At 37.6% G+C, this 24477-nt stretch overlaps 1 protein-coding gene across 3 annotated transcripts in view; it reads right to left on the bottom strand.

Moving 5' to 3' along the window:
• The window catches only part of DIAPH2 (diaphanous related formin 2), an 863347-nt gene that overhangs the window by 303562 nt on the left and 535308 nt on the right, over positions 1-24477 (bottom strand). The gene's annotated exons all lie outside the window — the stretch shown is intronic.

The raw sequence follows: 24477 nt of genomic DNA, 5'->3' as shown, positions 1-24477 counted from the left end.
TTTTGCGGTACGCAGGCCTCTCACTGTTGTGGCCTCTCCCGTTGCGGAGCACAGGCTCCGGACGCACAGGCTCAGCGGCCATGGCTCACGCGCCCAGCCACTTCGTGGCATGTGGGATCTTCCCGGACCGGGGCACGAACCCGTGTCCCCTGCATCGGCAGGCGGACTCTCAACCACTGCGCCACCAGGGAAGCCCCCATGACATTGATTTTTAAATCCAGGTCTCTGAAACAGTTCTTTTCATTAAAGGACCATGAAACAGAAATAGAATAATATTACAATTCTTTTTTTTTTTTAAGTAAATTTCAGTCTCATTCAGAGGCATATCAGAATTACAATGAAAAATTCAAGAGACTGACAAAAATCAATCCCCTGGCAAATTTCAGCCAAAGTCTTCTGATACAAATTCATCACACTGACACGTACACCTTTATAACTCAATGAGGAGAAATCGCTTAAATATACCTGGAAGTTCAAGAGACTGAAAATCAAACACCAACACTAAAGACAAATTATTTTTTTTTTCCTATTACTCTGTCAGTTCAAATAGCTATGTCCAATTTAGTTCCATTTGTTTAGATCTGACAAGCTTGGAAATTATTCTTTATCGGAGAAGTCGAAGAGAGTTTTGTCCTGCCATAAATGTGCTAATGGCTCAGCAATCATTGCTTGCTTTATTTAAAGGACGAGTTTGCTGTGGAGGTAACCATTCTCTCTGGCTTTAAAGCTGAACTTTTTCTCTTGGGTTTTTCCAGGAGATTCTTGCTAATTATTCAAAGGGTTTCTCCTTTCCCACTTGCTTGACTGAAAAACTGAAGATATGAAGTTGACAAGTTGTTTATGTCGTATAGGCTACACAGAAGAAATAAACTCATGACAACTTTCTGCAATAAACAAAATGTGCCCATAGGCGAGGTTTAAGTCACAATAGTAATCCTCCTGAGAAAAGCAATAGTAATTCCAGTAGTAAAAAAGGGGGTGATCATGAGGATCCTTCTGATTGTTCAACAGAGTAATAACAGCCTAATCAAGTTGCTATGCACACAAAAGTCTAGATAACTCAAATAACGAGACATTCTTTTTAATCCACTAAAATTGCTTTTACCCTAAAGTTGAATTCTGAATAAAACAATGTTTTCGAGACATCTGTCCTCCTCAGTTCCACCTGTCAAATCCTTAGTCCTCTGTAAATCCCTCTAGAGCTCTAGTCCAAATTCTCTACCATTTAGAGACACTTCTATTTGTTTAAGTGATCTTCCACACACCACCTTCTGCTTTAAGTGAGAATTTTTTTTCATTTTTTGTATATAGAGTCTCTGCTATAAAACCTCCTGCTACTTAATGGTAAGATCCCTACCTAGTACTTGGCTTTTCCCTCAGTACTTATCACACATGGTACTCAATAAATGTTTGTTGAATGAATATGTATATTTCAAGAAATTTTGATTCAGATTTAAATGTTTTCCCACTTCTGCAACTGGATGTGCATGTAGAAGTTAGATACAACCGAAGTGATTGGAAGTTAGCATATCAATTATTATGTGAGTATGAAAGGAAGCAGGAAGTTGAAGGAGATGCTTAGACACAGGGGAAAGTGAGAAACAGAGATAAGGAAGAGAAGTAAGGGACACCTTTCCTTTTTTTCAGCTTCTCTATTCTCCCTCTCTAATAATTTATTAACATTATGAATGAACGAAAGAAAATAAAGTACTGGAGATGTAAGAAACCAAGGATGTTAGCCCACATGCAAACTTATGGCTGCATTAAAAGTGCCCTGCACTTTGTTTAACGCTTTGTTGCCACCGTTTTGAAAGTCTTAGTAATTTTTAAAATGGGGCTCTGCAATTTAATTTTGCACTAGGTCCCCCTAAACATGTAGTCAGTCCTGGTCTCCATGTAAGACAAATAAATCAACTCCAACTTGGAAGAGTTGGTTAAAAGGGCTGGGAATTTCACCTGCTGGCTCCTTCTCATTTCTTATTCTCTCACTGGTGGAATTCTATTTCAGGGGGTGTTAATCTACGGTGTTGCATAAACTAGACCCACAACAGGGGTTTCACTCTATCCCTAAGTGGCTTACTTCATTTTTGACAGTTGATATAATTAGAAAAATTTTATTTGCTTATAATCGAAACCAGCCTACTTGAACTCTTCTTACCCATTAGTCCTCATTTTGCCTTAAATCAACACTGCTCAAGTCTACTCCCTATTTTACAGGAAAGGTGTCACTTGCATCTTCTTAATCTGCCCAGTTTACAAACACCTGGTTCCTTCAACTAGTCCTCCTAAGGTAAAAGGGTTAGTCGTTACTTATGCTTCTAAGTAATAACTAACATTTACTGAGTACTTACTATGTGCTAGATATTACTTTAATTAGTTTTATGTATTAACTCTCACAAAAACTCTATGAGGTATATACTACTCTCAAGAAGGGGTATCATATGAGCTAAGTGATGTCTTGTCAGGAAATTGTAAATGTAAAGCAGTGTCTCTACTTCTGGAAGGCCAACAACTTGAAATAAAATCTGGGAAAAGGGGTGGGAGGATAGATAAATTAGGAGGTTGGGACTAACATATACACACTACTATATATAAAATAGATCACCAACAAGGACCTACTGTATAGCACAGGGAACTATACTCAGTATCTTGTAATAACCTATAAGGGAAAAGAACCTGAAAAAGTATATGTGTGTGTGTGTGTGTGTGTGTGTGTGTGTGTGTGTGTGTAACTGAATCGCTGTGCTCTACACCTGAAACTAACACGATATTGTAAATCAACTATACTTCAATTAAAAATTTTTTTTAAATCTGTACTCATTGGCACAAGGGTATGCCACCTATACTTGGGGACAGGAGTCAGGGTCGACCTAGATTCTAACCTCTACCATATTCACTAATAGTTGGGTTACTTTGAGCCAGTCGCTTAGCCTCTCTGGGTCTTCATTTCCCAATTTGAAAAATAAAGATAATGATACCTTCCTTAAATGGTAGCCATTCAAGTTAAATAATTTGATTAATATAAAGTTTCTATCATTATAACAAGTACATAATAGGTAATCTATAAATATTCGTTTCATATTCTACTATCCTTCCCACTATATTCTACCAACAGACAAATTCCTACTGTAAACGTGCCACCAAAAACCAAACAACAATTTAGATGTAATCTGAACAAAAAAAGCAGTCATTCCTTACCTGCTACCTCACTGCGGCCTGATTTAATATCGGTCTTCTTTCTAATCACGGGAACTAAACTTAGATTGGGTTCTCTGTTTGTAGGTTTTACAGGGTACGTGGAATTTTACGTCTGGGAGGCAGTGACAGTTATACTAATGAATAGCCAATTTGTTAGAGATACTAGCAAGTTCCAAATTTAAAGAATATTTCTGGGGGGCTCCCTGGTGGCACAGTGGTTGAGAGTCTGCCTGCTGATGCAGGGGACACGGGTTCGTGCCCCGGTCCGGGAAGATCCCACATGCCACGGAGCGGCTGGGCCCGTGAGCCATGGCCGCTGAGCCTGCGCGTCCGGAGCCTGTGCTCCGCGACGGGAGAGGCCACAGCAGTGAGAGGCCTGCGTACCGCAAAAAAGAATATTTCTGGAAATTAAAATCTGCGCAGTAGTATTTCTTTGGAGACATTTACAAGTTAGTTACTTTGATTTTCTAGACATGTCTAAACCATAAGAAATTTTTTGTAAGTGTTATAAAGAATTAACATGTGTTTACCTGCCTGATTATTTGCCTTGAATACATTTGTTTTAATCTTAAGAGTTAGGAGACAATTTGATTATGTAACTAGTTAGATCCTAGCCTACATTTCTTCTAATATGTCTTCAGGGTGTGTGTGTGCGTGCGTGCGTGTGTGTGTGTGAGAGAGGGAGAGAAAGAAAGACTGAAATATATATATATATATATATATATATTTACTGGAGGGGGTAGGGAGATGTAGGGCAGCTGGAGTTCCAAGAACATTTAAATAGCAGAGTAGGTTAGAAATGCTTGTCTACTGCATAGCCCCCACCTCAGGGTTTATTTTTGTGCCTGTCATTATATTAGTTCACTAATATAAATTAAGGAGTCTTTAGTGACAGGGCAAACATTTTCTATCTGAGTAAATTTCCACTACAAGCATTTTCAATGACTGATTAGTCAGTCTGGTGGCACTTTAACTTTTTTCACTAATTTCATTTTTTACATCTGCTACTGAATCTGAATTATAACACTAAAAAATTAAATTATAGCTACCAGGTTCTTTATTATAGCTTTCTTTCTTATACTCCATAAATAACCTTTTAAGCTCAGTACACTCTCTTGAGTTATACGTTAGGGAGAAACCTTCTCCACGAATCTTATTTATCTGCTTACTTCAGTTGAAAAATATACATATAGTACTTCTTTGCTGGCTTCAAGCAAACATATGAGAGTGGCCTGATCTTCATTCAAAACATTTGAAATGACAGACTTGCTCCAATTCATAATTTGGAGAAAAGTAAAGTGTAAGAAAAATATTTTAAATGAGATTTTTATATGGAAAGACTCTTCAATTGCATAGTACCTAAGAGAACTGATATGCATTTAAGGAAAAAAACAATCACAGTACTCTGGTGACATTCTCTAGACCATGTGCAGAATGTGTAATTTTATGTAAATATAAAAGCTTTTCCAGCAACTTGGGGAATTCTTTTCTCTGAATTAAATATTTCTATTAATTTTACCCATTGACAAAGTAACCCAGCACTTCTTGACATCTTTGCTCTAAGAAAGGCCAGGTAACAATTTACTCTTGTAAGTCTGTATGTGAATAGGCCCCAACCTGATTATAAGCACCCTGTAATTTTCTTTAACTGAATATATTTAGTTGAAGAATTACTGTCAGCCGAGCGGCATAACATTAAAGTGACTCATCCAGAAAGCACATGTATAAAAAAGAAAAGGACATTACAAGCAGCCCAAACAATAGGCACAGTTGTATTCTTTCTTAAGTACATTTATAAGTTAATAGTTTCGTTTTGTGTGACTGCTATACATGAAAATGAAGCAAATGTGTTTATACAATAAAAATAGCAAAGGCTCAGTCAGCACTGTGGGCTTCTCAGGCCTTTAAAGAAAATAAGTGATAAATGGCACCCAAATAAGAAATTCCTCTAATTAAAAAAAAAAATCTGTTAGAGAATGACTCATTCTTAGGAGAATAAAAAATTGTTAAAAAGTCACCTTAACAGAAAACACAACTTAACTAGAGTCCTTACTAAATGAAATTTAAAAACGTATGTCCTCAATGTGTGTTCACAAGAGCCATTCATCACTTGCCCCTGGAACATGTGCCTTTGGTATAAGGTGCAGTTTTTCTCAATCGGATCCATAATACGGCCTGAACTGATGCTGAGAGCAGAGGAACATCCATAACAAAACATGAAAACTACTTTATAAACCATATACATGTTTAACTCGAAAAACTTCACTAAGTATGTTTCACTGTCTGGGTTCATACATTTGTACAAGATCTCAGCCTGTAAACCTCAGTCTGAATGCATTTTTTTAAAAAGAAAGAAGTGGAGCCTTCTAACAAAAAGAAAAGACAAAACAAACAAACAACCTTGCTAATAACTATGGAATGTATGGTGAAAGGATAGCCGGGGTAAAGGAGGAGAGAAGAAAAGTTTAAAACCCTCTGAATCATGATTTGCAACCCAAAATTCTGTAGCCTGACCACCGACCCACTAGCACTGGACAGCCAAGCTACCTGTGAAGCATCGAGTTCTTTCACCTGCTGTCTCTTCTCCAACTGTTATTCTGCCTGCAGCAAATAGTATGTGTGAGTTTTTAAATCAAAGACTAAAAAACAAACTAAAATCTCTTACTCTTGTTGACAGTCTTAGCTCAAGGCCAGGATTGGGAAGAACAGGTGCAAGCCGAAGCTTCTATAAAGCAATGCTAGATGTAGTCTTGTTGGAATAGTTTGCTCTCATTATGAAGAATCTTTTTTAAAGCTCATTTGTTTTTCTTATAGTAAAAGATCTCTCACTCACCCACATCTCAAACTGGAATAACTTTAATGGGTCAAGTCATGTCTTTATTTTTTATTTATTTTATTTTTTTGCGGTACGCGGGCCTCTCACTGCTGTGGCCTCTCCCGTTGCGGAGCACAGACTCCGGACGCACAGGCTCAGCGGCCATGGCTCACGGGCCCAGCCGCTCCACGGCATGTGGGATCTTCCCGGACCGGGGCACGAACCCGTGTCCCCTGCATCGGCAGGCGGACTCTCAACCACTGCGCCACCAGGGAAGCCCCCAAGTCATGTCTTTATTGAGTTGAGGCTGGGCTATACTGACTTGTCCTCCCTTGGAGATTTTATGTAAGTGGCTGGAATGGTATTCTCCTTAGCAAAAAAGCTTGCCAGAACCTTCAGATATTGATAAATCCTTTATGGCAATCCTATATTAAAGTCTTCACTTGTCAAGTCTATGTAATGTATCCTTCTTTTGCTTGTAATCAGAACACAAGTGGTAAAAAGGACCCTTATGAAAGGAGGCTACTTAATATTACCTATAACAGGAGGCCTTAAAACTAAATTAGTGAAATTATGGAAAAATATGTAAAATGTAGTCTTGTTGACTAAAGACTAGAAAGGACAAAAATCTTACAAAATCTGAAATTACATCTTTGTAAAATTTGGAATTTTGAGTCTATGTTTATGTATGCATTTAGTTTTGAGCTATAATAATTACTGAAAAAAATCACACAGAAAAAACATGTGAAAAACAACTATATTCAATGTTGCCAAAGTTCTGATAAACCAGCTGTGAGAAATGAGCACTGTTTTTTTTTTTTTTTCATGTCAAAACAACTACCAGCTTCTTGAGAAAGCATTCACAAATGTTCTAATCCGAGGAACCATTTAATGGCAACTTTACTAACCCCTTTACTCCTGGTATATTATATCCTTAATAAGGTACGAAAAGATTATATTGATTGATAAACCACTTGAATACTTTCTTCCACGTGTTATTTGGCAAGAATTAAATACATGTAGGTAGTGTCATCATAAAGCTATAATGCGGGACTTCCCTGGTGGTCCAGTGGGTAAGACTCCATGCTCCGAATGCAGGGGTCCCGGGTTCGATCCCCGGTCGCGGAACTAGCTCTCACATGCATGCCACAACTAAATAGTCTGCATGCTGGGCTTCCCTGGTGGCGCAGTGGTTAAGAATCCGCCTGCCAATGCAGGAGACACGGGTTCGAGCCCTGGGCCGGGAAGATCCCACATGCCGTGGAGCAACTAAGCCTAGGCGCCACAACTACTGAACCTGCACTCTAGAGCCCATAAACTACAACTACCGAGCCCACTCGCCACAGCTACTGAAGCCTGAGCGCCTAGAGCCCGTGCTCCGCGACAAGAGAAGCCACCGCAATGAGAAGCCCGCGCACCACAACAAAGAGTAGCCCCCGCTCACCGCAACTAGAGAAAGCCTGTGTGCAGCAACGAAGACCCAATGCAGCCAAAAATAAATAAATAAAAACAGATTAAAAAAATAAATAAAAAAATAAAGCTATAATGCTATATTAAAAGACTGTTAGCCTTCTTGAGTGTAATTTTTGTGACTACGGCCAAATTATCCAAGAAATGTATTTCTGAACTCATCAGGGAAATCACTAGGACTGTACGATTTTGCAAGGTTATTCTTGCACTTGCCTGGGTTCTCCCAGAACAAGTCTAATGAGTGAAGTCCACAGATATGTACTTATATATAAGCCATCGACTTTCACCCAAACTGAATGCAGGTTGTCATGAGGTCAGTGTCAGTGATGAGGTCATAATGCTGGAGTCATCAGAGTCCCTTCCACATTAGTGCTGCTCGAATTGGCAGCTCTGCTTGGTAGTAGGGTTACAGGGCAGATAAAAGAGGCTTGGGAAGGGTATAGTAAGGTTTGAGTTACGTTTTCCTTCTTCATTAACTGACTGTGGATACTAATAGGATTACTATATGCCCCCAGATAAGAGACTGGCAATGCAAACTAAACAAACTAGAGGATATAACTGTAATGATTTTCTAAGTTCCTCACCACTGAAATCAGTCCATAAATAAAGTGGGGCTTTATCTGGGTGTTATCATCTCATAAATCTACTATACCTTAAGTGTTTTTGCCTAATAACCTAACAATGGATTAAAAGAGGAAATGAGGTTTGAGGGGTAGGTGGGGCCTTTTAGGCCATGATAAGAACTTTAGGTTTCACTCTAAGAGTAATGGGAATGCACTGAAGGGCTTTAAGCAGGGGAGGCTGATGAAAATTACACTTTAAAAAAGATTAAACTCTGGCAGCTATGTGGAAAATGGAGGGAGGGGGTCAAGAATAGAAAAGGGGAGAAGAGTTAAGAAACAATGATTATGGTCTAGACAGGAGGTGATGGTGGCTTGAATTAGGGTGACCAAAGATGGTTGTGGTATGTAATTTAGACACAGAGCTGACTGGGCTTGGGGTGAATAAAATGTGAGCGGTAAGGAAGAAGGAATTGTTAAGAATGATTCCTGGGTTTCCGGCATGAACAAAGGAAACGGAGACATCAGGAGGGAGATTTGGGGGGAATATTCATGGGTTTATTTAGCTTTGGACCAACTAAGTTTCAACTGTATGAAGCATCCAAGTTGAGATTGCAAATAGGAGGTTGGATATATGGATCTGGAGGTCAGAAGAGAGGTCTGAGCTGGATACAGGAAATAGGGAGGCATTTGTATACAGATCCAACTTCAGTTACATTGTTTCATTATATAATTTAGTACAGTTAGTTTTCTGGCTGTATAAGTCTAGGTAATAATTCCTCATCCTTGACTCATTCCAAGTACAAACATTTCTAGATGTTGGGTAAGGTCATTCTCCTCTAGGCTATGCTTGTAATTTATTCCTATTTTTCCTCTTTCCTCTACTTTGCTGTGAGTTACTCTGAACTTTCATAGGTACCATGGATATTCCTATTGTCTCCCCCCCACCAAAAGTCTTGCTGTTATACTTCTCTTGAAACAAATGTTGCTAATAACAACCACACAGCTAATTGCATTTGGAGGTGGGGGGGAGTACACAAAATCTAAAAGCTGCAGGCCTTTAAAGCACAGAGTCAAGAAAATATCTGCCCAAATTTCCTTAAAAGAATGAGAAAGCTGAAAGACTCGATTGTTTTTCCTTCATAGTGTACATAATTGATACATTAACACTGGTACAAGTGGAAGGGTTAAGGGTGGTTTAGCCAATAGAAGACAAAGTAGGTTTCGTCCTTCTTTGGTCCCTCTTTCCCACCAGTTCCACTTGAGGTATTCATGGCAAGCATGTCTTCTTCCTGTTTGTAGCTCTACAAACTTCTTTTAGGGTATATACATTTCTAGCTTTCACTGTTGCTTGTTTTTCTTTGAATGGTCATTGCAATTAATTGCAGAGCTTCTTATCAGTGAACTTTTTTTTTTTAAGGCCGACAGCAGTGATTACCTGGATTTTAATCAGAGTGGAACAATATAATTACCGCTCCTGAGTGTACTGAGTAGAAAGGGATGTTGCACACATCTGCTTTAGTTCCCAAGTCAGTAACTCTGTTGCTGCCCTGGACGTGATAAAGTCCTTCTCTCCTTTATTTTTTTTAAAGGATCTATTTATTTACCCCTTTATTCCTTTTTCTAAATTTTTAAAATGAATTTCACCTTCCATCAATTTCAAAAGGTCCATCACTGCCCCTCCAGTTAGTCAGCGAGTTACATTTGCCACTGTAATCCCTATCCTTCAGTATTTGAAAATAAATGTTTAACAGTTATGGCCCTTTTACTGAAATTATTTTGCCAATTTATAAAGGATTTGGAGGTCTTCTATGGAGCCAGTAATGGATAAGAAAACTCAAATAAGAATTCCACACAAATGGTCATTACTTTCAACCTCAGACAACTAGAAACTGACATTCATTATGTAGGTCTACCAATTTCCCACCAAAATCAAAACCACTTTTTCAGTATTAAATATGGTTGGCTGCTACAAGTTGCAGAATAACATTTTTTAAGCTGTGATCACAGGAAATTCTAAACATGACACATAACCAGATGTCATGCTGGTAATACTTGCTGACAAAAGAGATTTAGCCCTGAACATCATATATGTTCTTCCAAAACAGTTTTTCTAGCAGATCAAACTAGCCAAACGCATTAAAATACTGTATTCAACCACAATTAAACACTAATTTACAGAATGTGGTAAAACACATGTGGTGGAGTGCCCAGCACTTAGGAGGTGCTGACTAGTGTCAGTAGAATTGGGATTGGAATCCGAATTAACAATACATCCGACTAAATAGTCCTCCTAGAATAGAAACACACTTCCAAATTAGTCAACAATGGCATCATAAAATCTGGTTCCACACTATGCCAGACTTATTCTTTAAAAACTAAAACCTGATTTTGCCACCACAATGCTTAAAATCTTTCAGTATCCAATGGTGTGCTATGCTATGGTGGAGAAAAAAAGCATGGCCTTTGGAGTCAGACACACCTACTTCAAATTCTTTATCCACTACTTACTACGCGATTCTGGGCAAGTTACTTCACCTTTATGAACCTTAGTTTCTTCATCAGTGAAATGGGGAAAACAATTCTAACCTCATAAGGTTATCATAGTGATAAAGTGAAATGATGTAGACAGAGCTCTTATCATATAAACTAGCACCTTATAGAATTAGAAAGATGTTATTTCTTTTTGTTCTCCCGTCACATACAGGATCAATATGTATAAGGCCTTTAAATAGATGACTTCCATCTCCTTATCTCTCATTTTCATTTAAGGTCATTCTCCCACACTTAATGCTCCTGAACTGCCATCCTCAACTTCTCTTTCATGTCTCCCTCCCTTGGTTCACATTTCTCTGCCTGGAATATCTTTCTGCTACCCTGGACTAATGAACTCCCATTCTTCTTCTTTATAAAGAATATAAGCAACTTTTAATTATTTCTTTGTGGAAGTTTTAAGCATAGTTTTTTGTTTTTATGAAAGTTATAAATGTATATAATTTATAGAGTCAAATCATTCTATAAAACTGGTTACGAAAATAGCACCTGCTGTCTCCTGCCCCCTATTTCCCACTCCCCAGAGGCACTTGCTTCCTTTTACTTGATTAAAAAAAAATTTTTGCCCTCCATAATGGGGGGATAAAAGCAAATGTTACTACTTCTTATTTTATTGTTTGTTTTTGTTGTTCCTTCCCAGTTTTATTGAAATATAATTGACCCATAGCATTGTGTAAGTTTAAATATACTGATGTGTTGATTTGACACATTTATATACTGCAAAATTATCACCACCATAGCTTTAGTTAACACCTCCATCCCGTCACATAATTATCATTTCTTTTTTGTGGTGAGAACATTTAAAATCTACTCTCTTAGCAACATTCAAGTCTCTGATACAATATTATTAGTTATAGTCACTATGCTGTATAATAGATCCCCAGAACTTCTTAATCTAATAACTAGAAGTTTGTACCCTTTGACTAATATCTCCCAATTCATCCCACGCCACACTGGTAACCATCACTCTACTCTTTTTCTCTGGAATTCCCATTCTGCTCGAGGTCAACTCGTCTATGGAGTTTTTCATGACATCTCTAGATGTAGTAACCCCATTCTCAGTGCTCCCATAGTACTTTTGATTCTTTTAAGGTTTTTTCATTGCATTCTAATAGTTTATACGGCTACTTCTCTCAAAAGAATTTTAGTTCCTTGAAAGCACAGTGAGGCTATCAAAAATATTTTCCTATTCTCAGCTTTTAACACTGTACCTGCCATACAGTGAGTGCTTAATAAATTTTGTCTGAACTGAGACACCATGTTTCTTTTACCCAATTAGCAAACATGATTTTTAAAGTGTAGACTACTTTGTACTGCTGAGGGTACAGTTACAGAAACTCTCGTACAATGTAAACCGAAAAAAAAAAATCATAACTTTCCAAGAAAAGAATTAGAGTTAAGTGGCTTATAAATATTCTAACATTTGACACAGTAATACTAGTTGTTGTTAACTGTCTTCAAAAAAAAAGAAAGCCTGAAAGAGAAGCCAGGCTTTTAGCCAAAGAAAGTCATATGATCTTATATAAAATGACAATCTAGATGATCAGAGATAAGGGAATAATTAAGTAAAAACTTTAGTACAATGATATGAATGATAATTATATAGCCAATAATATGAAATTCACAAAAACTTTGTAATACATGTGATTTCTTTCATGTCAATTGAAAAAAAAATCATCTTATGAAAGTTTATGTACAGTAGGATCTTAACTGTTTAATGCATTTTGTTTTAATAACCTCTTTGTAAAAGAAAAGACACTCCCTAACTTTGAATGGTACCCCCATATCACTCATGTTCATTCTGAATTTTATAGGAGATAAAATATTGGGACATAGGGTGAATCTGACAGTTAACAAAGAAGGGAAAGAACCTTTCTAAGTGTATAGGGAGATTCTATGAAGCAACACCTACCCGCCAAAAATCACTGGATATGTCTCAGGTCCTGAAGAAATGAACTACCTTAGAGGCACAAAGGATGTTTTAAATGTCATCTTCCATAAGACCCCCCCAAAATATTTGAACTTTGTCATGAAGAATTTTCAATCTATTCAAATATGTTCCTGAAAAGTCCCTCCACCCCTGCAAAAAGGGACTCATCAAATATACAATGAAGGGCTACAGACACCTTTGGGTAATTTAAGTAGCAACTAGTTTTGAAAGTCATGCAAAGAAAAGCTGTCAAAAACCTTCATTCATCTACACAGGTGGGAAAACATTCGGCAAAGTAAAGGTGAATAAAGAGCTCAGAGACTTTGAAGTATTCTGGCAAAAATATCTACAAGCACATACATACACAATCTGGTCAAAGGCTCTTCGGATTTTTCAAATGCCTCATGATCATTTATGAAATCAGGGAAAGGAAAGTGAAAATAATCATGAATACAAGCACCGCAAGGTAATACCTTACGTACTGTATGTCCTCAAATATATAAATACATGTATAAATTGTTATTCCAGATCAAGAGTTGGCAAACTACTTGCACATAGGCCAAATCTGGCTCACTGCCTGTTTTTATATGGCCTGCAAGGTAAGAATGCTTTTTACATTTATAAGTGGTTGCAAAAAAATGAAAGAATAAAATTTGTGACACATAAAAATTGTATGAAATTCAAATTTAAGTGTCTATAAGTAAAGTTTTATAGGAACACGGCCATTGACACATTGCCTAAGGCTGCAGAGCTGAGTCCTTGTGACATGGATGTTGTATGGTCAGCAAAGCCCAAAATATTTAACTTCTGACTCTTGATGGGAAAAGTCTGCTGACCTGTGTTCTATTTTTTTTAATTGAGATATAATTGACATATATCTTTGTATTAGTTTTAGGTGTACAATGCACTGACTGGATATATGTATATATTGTGAAATGATGACCACAATAAGTTTAGTTACAAAATTTTTGTGTGTGTAATGAGAAATTTTAAGATCTAGTCTCTTAGCAACTCTCAAATATATAACACAGCATCATAACTACAGTCACTTGCTATCCATTACATACCTCCCTAGAACTTGATTATCTTATAACTGGAAGTCTGTACCTTTTAACCATCTTCACCCATTTTGCTCACCCCTCACCCCTCACCTCTAGCAAACACCATGAGCTCTAGATGAATAAAAGTACACTCTTGGGAGGGGCAACATTAATTTCCTAGCCCAGATAGCTCATGAGGATATGGAGAAAGAGAAATCAGAAGTGATTGTCCATGTATATACAGCCAGGTCTGTGGATTTCTGGTTCCTCTTCCAAACACAATGCACCTGAGTCTCTTTACAACTATTTCTATCCTTCTGAGGATAAATGCATACTGTGAATTCCACAAGGTGCAGCTGATTATATAAGTTTATTCTGCCAAATGCATCAACAGAATAATTATTTAACAGCTAAAAAAAAAGCATTTTTTATACAGCTAGCATAATACCACAGGCAGATAGGATCAAGGCACCTCTGGCAAAATTTGAAAAATCTTCAAATTAAGTAAAATATAACAGCAATAGGTGCATGCAGAAACTCAAAGCCAGGTCCTGTAAGCCAGCCAATATAAGAGGAAAAATCAGCCATTATAAAGTAATATGAAATGTAATCTCAATGGCCAAATGATCAGTTGTCAAAGTAACACAGAGGGAAGCAAATCAAATTCTCCAGTATTATATCTCTACCTTATACTTCCTTTCAGACTTTTCTAAAGATCTAATAAATAATTGACCAAGAAGTATACTATATAACTGATCTATTTGTAGTTAACTTGGGCTTTAAAATGATAATCCAATACATTTTAGGAAGTTGACAAGTTACACATCCCAGTGTTACACACACATGTGTGCACACACACACACACACACACACACACTCATTTTATTCTCATAACCACTCTGGGAGATATATCCTGTTATTATCCCTATTCACATATGAGAAATCTGAGGCAAAGAGAGACTAAATAATTTCCTCAAGGTTATATACGTAGTAAGTGGCAGAACTAGTATGTGAAGTTATGTAGTCTAGTCTGTGCTTTTAACCAATATGCTCTACTGGTTCTTAGGAATAAGGAAAGGCAAATTTTAGTTAAGCAGCATTTCCAAGTATGAGAAGTACAAGCGGAACCTGGTGTGTGAAGTTCTTTTATGTCCGTAATTTAACACATGGTTATTTAGTGTCTGCTAATGGCACAACATTGTAATAGCAAAGGGCAAGGACCTGAGAGAGGAGTAAAGCACAGTCCTGCTATGCTCAGAGCTTGTAATTTTGTAAGGAGGTTAAATCAAGTACATACAAGGATGGATACATTGATGAGAGGTACCAGTCAGATTATAAGCGTTAAAGAGTGAGTAGGCACAGACATAGCAAACAAACTTATGGTTACCAAAGTGGAAGGAGGGGAAGGGATAAATTGGGAGTTTGGGATTAACAGATATACACTACTATAGATAAAACAGATAAACAACAAGGACCTATTGTATAGCACAGGGAACTATACTAAATATCTTGTAATAACCTATAATGGGAAACAATCTGAAAAATAATATATATATATATACACATATGTATAAATGAATCACTTTGCTGTACACTTGAAACTAACACAATATTGTAAATTAATTATACTTCAATAAAAATAAGTGAGCAGGAAGTAAGAAACTTTGGAAAGAGATGGAGGATGATGTGTTCCTTGAGACATGTAACTGTAAATGAAAGGGGTGGTTTCCATCTTCTCAGTCAAGAAGGAGAAAAGGTGATCTTCTAGGCATACAGAGGATGGACTTGGGGGCTTGAGGAGAACAAACACAGTTTGGAATTGCTGTTGTGGGAGAACAAGAGAGGATTTGAGTTAAACGGAAATCGGTCACTACTCCATTAGGGGCCCAACGTTAGAAATCATGGGATAGAAGATCCCATCAGGTGGACTGTATGACTTTTGTTATCTATGCAGGACTTGGAATTGGAACAGAGCAATAGGAATAGCCAGGTATGAATGACAGAAGACAAAAGGAGGGGGGCTTGAGGAAAAGTGTGAGATTCCAAAGTGCTGGCAGTGTGTGCTAGAAATGTACAGGTCAGGTGATGTGGTGAGTGCAGCTAGAGGGGAACTGATAGACTGGAAGAAAAGGGAGAGGGTAAGGAAGGGTAAAGGTGAAGTCATAATGAGGCCAACAGACAGGCTCGAGAGGCGAGGGCTGTGTGAGGATGGCTGTGGGAATGAAAGGCACTTTTCAAAATGTGGAATCCTGGAGGCAGCCATATTCTACAACAAAGGCTATTGTTTCCATGCTTTTAGGGGAGCTGGAGAGAAAAATTCATGGGGATGGAATCCAGGCCAAGGAACTTTGAGGCCAAGTGGTAGAATGGGACTCATTTTCAATGGCAGAGTCATCAACGTTCATCTCTTATTTTCTACTAAAGAGACATATTCATTTTCTTGGTTTTTGTACTGCTTTTGTAGTTCTGTAATTTTCTTTCTTGGAGGATGTTTTTGTTTTGTTTCTTGTTTTGATGGAGTGTTATAGTTAGAAGGGAGTAGGAGAAGAAGTCTGAGGAAGAGGGTATGATTAGCATAAGGTGAAAATCAGATTTTAGCAGAGCAATATTTTATTATCTCTCCAGGGGAATGCAGATTAAGAAAAACTGTGTTTTGGTTCATGGAATGACATGCACACAAACATCTTGAACAATCTTGTTTCCCATATTTTCAAAGCAGATAATATAAATATAATTGGTAATTCTCTCAAAATGAGAATGGAGTGTTGCTGTAAAAATGTTTTTTAGTTATTTAAATTACACTGAACTCATAGTTACATAGATACACTGGGACATTTTTAACATGGTGCTAAAAACTTGAGGGCTTTTTCTTTATTTAAACATTTTTATAATGTGCATAGAGCTACAGTGAATTATTCTTAATTATATACATACTGTTTACTTGCCATATTTTTTTTAAATGGCCACAGTTTCCAGACATGAATACATAATAGTAAAAAAAAAAAAAAAATAAAACAGTACATCCAGATGTTAAGAGATGAGTGAACTATTCCCTGAGTGCAATCCACATATGTTTTGTAAGCCAATTAACTCATCTGGGCCTCTGGAGGGTACCAATAAGAACCCTTTCAAGAGTAATTTACTCAAGAAGCCTGAAGGAATTAATATGCCTCAAAATGTGTCCCCAAAAGCCCAGTAAACAGTCACTTTTGACCTCTGACCTAATGTATGGAATATCGCCTAAATGGATTTTTACTCAGTAAAACAGAGAGTAAATTCATAATGTACCTTTAGGATCTGCTTTGATGAAATTCTAGTCTCACTTACAGTAGTCTTCAGGGAAGGTATAATAAATGTGGGGCAGCAGGATAACAACAAAAAGAAAGCCGGTCTTAGAAGACCCGAGTCCCACTTACTTTCCATATGACTGCACAAGACACATAAACCGCTTTGAGTCTTTGTTTTCTCACCTGTAAAACACGAATGATACCACCTGCCTTGCTGGCCTCATAGAGTGGTGATAAAGTTACAAATGAGTTGTGAAAACTCTTTGTAAACTGTGCTTGTGTCATAAAAAACTTGAGTTGATGGTGTTAGAGATGTTGATACAGGGAAATTGTAGTTGGCAGAAGGATGGGGCCAAAACAGTCCCCTAACTCTCTTTTCTATGTATAAAGGTAATATTTAGAAAGCAAGGCACAGTACATGAGATATATTTTTCATAGGAAACATTTCAGGAATATCTCTATTCTATGCCACAGATACTTTGTATTCATTAGAATTCCATCAACTCATAAAATGGTTACTTTTAGGCCCAAAGTATATGATATGAAATTTCTAGGTATCTGGAAAAATTATTTGAGGCCACTATTATCATGCTGATTCAACTCCAAATACAAATTTTCTTTCATTCTATAGAGCAATATGACTCTTCTTTCTAACTGTTTCATTTGCTGCCTTCTATGCTTCTTCCTACCATGTAAATGGAAGCATTCCCAACACCCTCTGCTCTTTTCTCTAAAAACTCTTCATCTTAAGGCATTGTTCTCACATCAAGGCTTTCATTATTGTATATAAGCTGAGGATTCCCAAATCTCTATATTCAAGCTCCTACCTCTTATTTGAAGAACAGTCTTCTCTTCTCACTTACCAACTAAACACATCCCATTGGGTGGTCCATGTCCTGGTAAGCAACATATCCAAACCTGAGCAACCACTTTCTGCCAGAAACCAAAATCTATTTCCAATTATCCTGTTTGCCACAATGGTACCACCATTCTTTCAGCTGTCATTTCTTAAAACCAGTGAGTTAGATTTTACTCTTTATCCTTTTTATTAACCACACCCAGCCAATTCTCGTCAATCGTTATTTTTCAAAATGCCTTTTAGCATCCATCTTTGCCTTTCCATGGCAACTGCCACTTTTCTGAGACTCACATCACCCAAAGGTTAGACTATTGCAACTGGTCTCCACACTTTCAATCCATCTCACAAATGCCTCCAGGGGAAAATGTGTTCTTCTTAGAACACTGATGTCACCATCACTACTTGATTCTATGAGTTAAAATGAAAACCTTCAATTACATTTGAAGTCTCAAAAGCTACCAGAGGTTACCAAATGCAATTAGAAACTAATGAATATGACTAATATCTTGAATACAAATCAAGAGGTTTTTAGGATAGAAGGCATTAAAGTAACACAAATTAATAGAAGATTACTGTGCTATCTCAGAAATAAACAATAGTCACAATATCCATGGTGGACATAAAATGAAATAGCTTCTGTAAACTTCATACACAAACCTTATTGTCTCTGAGAATTAAAAATGCACTAGTGTCCATCTGACAAACACATGGACTCTGCTACACATAGATGGACAATGGTGCATCCATGTTATGTTGCTTTTCTCTCTGTGGCGTGGGTTGCAAGCTGTGGTTTAAATCAATTCTTTAAATATGCAAATCACATTTCATGCAGAGATCCCTCATTGATCTTGCAAAGACCAGCTCTCAGCTGCATTTTTAGCATGACGTACAGAGAGAAATCTCAATTTTGCCATGATAATCTTGTTTTATTGCATTTCTACAGTTTGCTCTTTGCAAATTGTTACTAGTGTCACTCTTTAATGAGTAGCGAGGTACAGGGATTCTAATTTTATTTGAGACTTTATTCATTTAGGGGGGAAAAGTTCTATTACTTTTCAGAAATAGAAAAACTATGCCTTATTTACATAATTATAAACCACTCATTTTCTTTTCTCCATTAGCAGAATATTGCTGCCTAATAAAGGGTATGATCTTAGAAAGAAAGTAGTGATCATACACTAATGAGTAGTACTAGAACAACAAGCCAAGTTGGAAAACACTTTCTTTTTTTCGCTTGTAAAACACTTCTTTTTGTCTTACTATACATCAACAGACTTCATTTTCTACATGAATTCTTTCCTCATAAAAAAGAGTATTTTCAAATTTTCCACCATAAACACAGAATCCAGCATGTGACCCCAATCATTTTAGGACTCATGACCTCATATTATTTGTAGTCAAAAGTTTAAAATATTAGGCAGCAAAACTATCATTTTCCCCCTAAGATTTGCTTCAGGTACTTGCTGAATTTTCTAATATAAATTCGGGGGAGGGCAAAATTTAAGAATATAAATAGGTTAAGGTTTTAAACATTTGCCTAAGAATAACTTGGATGTTAAAAAACTGGATCTCAATTTTGCAGTCAGTTTTATTTAACTATGCCTTATATTCACTAACATGAACGTAGCAAACGGGTTTGACTTTTTGATTATCGACTCTTCTTATGGGATCTAAAGAAGACTCTTGGTTTCCTTCAGTATTCACTATTGCATGTAAGTTTGACTTTGCAAGAGTTGGAATAAACTAAGAACTGTTTGAAATGTCTTTTAAAAATTTCTCTTAGGACTTTCCTGGTGGCGCAGTGGTTAAGAATCTGCCTGCCAATGCAGGGGACACAGGTTCGAGCCCTGGTCCGGGAAGATCCCACACGCCGTGGAGCAACTAAGTCCGTGTGCCACAACTACTGAGCCTGCGCTCTAGAGCCTGTGAGCCACAACTACTGAGCCCACGTGCCACAACTACTAAAGGCTGCGCGCCTAGAGCCCGTGCTCTGCAACAAGAGAAGCCACCGAAATGAGAAGCCCTCACACCGCAACGAAGAGTAGACCCCGCTCGCCGCAACTAGAGAAAGCCTGCGTCCAACAACAAAAACCCAATGCACCCAAAAAATAAAGAAAAAAAAAATTTCTCTTAATCAACCTGATTAAATTCTTTGCAATCATTTTATCAGGGAAATTATATTCTGGTCACGTTCTTGAAGGTCAGAGGTACTTTTTGCTCATCTCACTGGGCCTAACACAGTGCATCGCACATAGTACGACTGAATAAATATTGGGTGAAATGAAAAAAACATGTTACTAACCAACAGTCTAATCATTAGTCAACTAAGAACAAACTACATCAAGTCCTAAATAATAAATGGGCAGAATGGGGAAATAATACCCTTATGTTATTTATGTATCATGTTGACCCACACTGCTTCAATGATTTTGTAAGTCTTATAACTGTGCCCAGAACACTTCAGTGCCATGAATGGCTCAGGTATTTTGTTAATGCTGATCAAATTAAGTGAATGAATAAATGTGATATATATTTTAATATTAATATATTTTCTATATTGCTATATAGCATTCTTATACATATTAAATGTGACTATTGGAAATATATATGCATATATATATATAGATATATGCATTTCTACTGATTAATGTCCCCATGGGAATTTTGAGTATAAACGTAATGGCTGAACCAGATGAAACTGCCATTTGTAGGTCAGTATCTCCACGCCAAGGTTTAGATGATGCAACAAGTTCTAATTCCATCCTAAGAAGCAGAATTCTTTTGACTTCATTGACCACCTGAACATTTGCATTACATGCTTTTAAACAAATGTTCATTCTTCACCCTTCAGAAACAAGTCTTGTCATGTTTTAAATTATATTAGGTAATTCCTAATATAGTATTTATTTTTGTAGTCTTATGTTTTATCAATTATTCTCCAATTTACAATGGAAAGGATGTTCCATTGATAACACCCAGACTTCCAAGTCTTCCTGAGCCATTCTTTGATTCAATCATTAGAGATGGGTAAACATTCTAGGTTTGGTAACATAATTATACATTTTACTATCTTTCTCTTAGCTCCTAGAAAATTTATAATCTGCCCTTTACCATCTAGGCATTTCAGTATCTTATACGGCTCTCTAAGTATTTCTTATCTGTAAATCTTATCTCTTCAAAAAGATTTTAAGTTCCTCTAGAGCAGAGGCATCACATTTTTCTTACAGGATGTACCAAGGGCCCACAAGAAGCCCTCCCTATTTATCTCTGATCTTAGCATTAAGATTGCCAACAAAATTATTCTCAGGCTACCATAAGACTCTCCTCCTCAGATGGTCTTATGCTATTGGTAACATATTCACACTGGTAATAATATTCACAAGAGAGAGAAAAAAGACAGATGCCTTCAGCTTGTTTGTATGATTTTTTTTGTGGTATGCGGGCCTCTCACTGTTGTGGTCTCTCCCGTTGCGGAGCACAGGCTCCGGACGCGCAGGCTCAGCGGCCATGGCTCACGGGCCTAGCCGCTCCGCGGCATGTGGGATCTTCCCGAGCCGGGGCACGAACCCGTGTCCCCTGCATTGGCAGGCGGATTCTCAAGCACTGCGCCACCAGGGAAGCCCCTGTTTGCATGATTTTTAATACCTTAACTGGGTAAAATGACAAAAGCCTATAGAAATTGAGTTTGTCTTGGGGGAAGAAATACAATCTTCAAGGTATAAACACACATGGCCCATTTATACACTGCAGAAAGGAGAAAAAATGATGGACTTAGAATATGAAGTTAACACTTCTAGTGAATGTGAGTGAGCAGCAGTACAGTTTTTAATACACTAGACATGACTAGAAAGACAATTAGAAAATCAGGCAGGGTCAGTTAATCAAAGAGTTCAGTTAAAGTAGGTGTTCATAAAACATGATATACATCTTAAATATTTTAACAGAAAAAGTATAAATAATATTCATTTGCCAATCTTTTTTTTTTTTTTGCACTATGTGAGCCTCTCACTGCTGTGGCCTCCCCCGCCGCGGAGCACAGGTTCTGGACGCGCAGGCCCAGCGGCCATGGCCTACAGACCAAGCCGCTCCACGGCACGCGGGATCCTCCCGGACCGGGACACGAACCCGCATCGCCGGCATCGGCAGGCAGACTCCCAACCACTGCGCCACCAGGGAAGCCCCATTTGCCAATCTTTTTGATGTAGAGCTAAGGTATTCTATTTGAGTTAGGATCCTCTGATTGGCTCCGTACTGAGGCTTGCTTGCATATAAACCACACACAAAATATACCCTCTCAGCCAGTTTCTAGATTGGTTTCTAGATTTAAGTTGCTAGAACTTAAATATATTCATGGGGCAATCTGAGTACAGAAGGCTTTTGGAATTGGTTCCTATCTTTTAAGTTTTCTTACCCATCCTGATTAGACAGCAAACTTAAAATGACTTTATCAAACATAAAGCATTTTGCAAAGCATTCGACATAGTTTTCATAAAAATGACATATTTTTTAAGCACTATTTCTTGGTTCACATAATATTTAATTGAAAGACATAACTGAGGTGGTGGGATGAGTTGGGAGATTGGAATTGACATATATACACTAATATGTATAAAAGAGATAACTAATAAGAACCTGCTCTATAAAAAATAAATAAATAAGAAAAAAAAAGAAAGAACCTTCTGTAAAGTGCAGGGAACTCTACTCAATACTCTGTAATGACCTATGTGGGAATAGAATCTAAAAAAGAGTAGATATATGTGCATGTATAACTGATTTACTTTGCTGTACAGCAGAAACTAACACAATATTATAAATCAACTATATTCCAATAAAATTTAATTTAGAAAATAAAAAAAAAGAAAGACATAATTGAACTAACAAGTACAACTGACATATACAGGAGGTTTGGAGAATAAGCACAATAGACTCATGGCACGCCATGATCTCAAACGTTAGGAGTAGAAGTGCCAGGATGTACTTGAGAACAGCCTACTAGCTGCAAGGGCATCAGTCAACACCTTATATCCAGCAAAATGTGAGCATTGATTTCTCAGGCAACGTGGTTACGAGGAGGTGGGTTAAGAGAATTTCTACCATAAAGGTGAGAGAATGACAGAGAGCCCAACATGAGACACCTCCTTTATGAACCCCTCACTGAGATCATTTTCAATTCTTAGAACATTCAAGTATTTTGAATTGGAAATTGTATAAGACAGATATCTGTCTAAAATGAATGACTCGTGTAAAGATTAAGATGCCACTGATTTTGGAGCTTATCTAATCTTAGAAAATCTATTCCTCTGTCAAATCTATGCTGAAAAACTGAGAAAGAACACAGCACATTTCCATTAAAAGACATACCAGTTCACCTAGAAATAATTTATTGCTTTGATAAACAGGTACCAAAAGTCAAGGAAGTATAAAAGCAACACATACTCAAAGAATTTCTGTTAAGCCATCGTCCCCTCAAGAATGAAAGAAGGTAATGAGTTTGTTGTTAGATTTGCACACAATTAGAAGTAGGATCATTAGAGGCAGAAAGTAGTTTATTGATGGGACTCATTGTTCTTAGTCCATAAATGAGACCATTTTACTCCTAATGACCATAATCCCCTCCTTAATCTTGACAGTGTTAAATTACAGTTGGATATCTAATGATCTCAATCTTTCCCTTAGTTTATTAAAGCGTAAAAAGATTAAGCAGATACTAAGTGACCTGACGATAGTTAAAGAAAGACCATATCGTAATTTTACTGACTAAACTCTAGTGATTAGCAAGACTGGCGTTTGTCACTACGGTCTAATTGAAAATCTTGAAATGTTGAAAACTGCTGTTTTCAGAAACTGACAACTAACCACTGAGGTAACACTACAACCCAAATAAATTAAGCACCATCATGTTTTTAGAGTTAATAAGAGTCTAATTTGGTCCGGAAATGGTGGCTTTTCATGAGTACATGCAATTCCACTTGATAGTCAAGACTAATCTAGTCTGATGTTTTTCATTTGATTTTAAACTAAAAAGGATAACAGTTATAATTAACAATTTACTTTAAAGCTAGACCCACCATCTGTTTTTTGAACAATGACCAAAGAAAAACAACAAAAAACCCCCACATTTCAGAAATATATAACCACTGCTTCCTGAATTCCTAACGTTGAAATTCTCCCATCCACGCATCTTTGACCCTACAGATCAAATTCCTAAACAACAAGGAGTTGAGTGCTGGCTTAAAGTTGTTGCTCATAAACATGAGGACACTGCTAATTTAAAAAAAAAAAAATATTGATCCTAGAGGGGAAGATGGCGGAAGAGTAAGACACGGAGATCACCTTCCTGCCCACCAATACACCAGAAATACATCTACACGTGGAACAACTCCTACAGAACACCTACTGAACGCTGGCAGAAGACCTCAGACCTCCCAAAAGGCAAGAAACCCCCCACGTACCTGGGTAGGGCAAAAGAAAAAAGAAAAAAACAGAGACAAAAGGATAGGGACGGGACCTGCACCAGTGGGAGGGAGCTGTGCAGGAGGAAAGGTTTCCACACACTAGGAAGCCCCTTTGCGGGCGGAGACTGCAGGTGGCGGAGGGGGGAAGCCTAGTACAGATGCCCTCCAGTGACCTACACGCAGAGGCGGGGCCAAATCCAAAGCTGAGCCAGGGGAGCTGTGACAACAAAGAAAAGAAAGGGAAATCCCTCCCAGCAGCATCAGAAGCAGCGGATTAAAGCTCCACAATCAACTTGATGTACCCTGCATC

This window comes from Neophocaena asiaeorientalis, unplaced genomic scaffold (genome assembly GCF_003031525.2).
Source record: "Neophocaena asiaeorientalis asiaeorientalis breed wild unplaced genomic scaffold, Neophocaena_asiaeorientalis_V1.1 scaffold656, whole genome shotgun sequence".
NCBI classification, from domain to species: domain Eukaryota; kingdom Metazoa; phylum Chordata; class Mammalia; order Artiodactyla; family Phocoenidae; genus Neophocaena; species Neophocaena asiaeorientalis.
The sequence above is the reverse complement of the archived record's forward strand: the minus strand, read 5'-3'. Positions and strand labels throughout refer to the sequence as shown.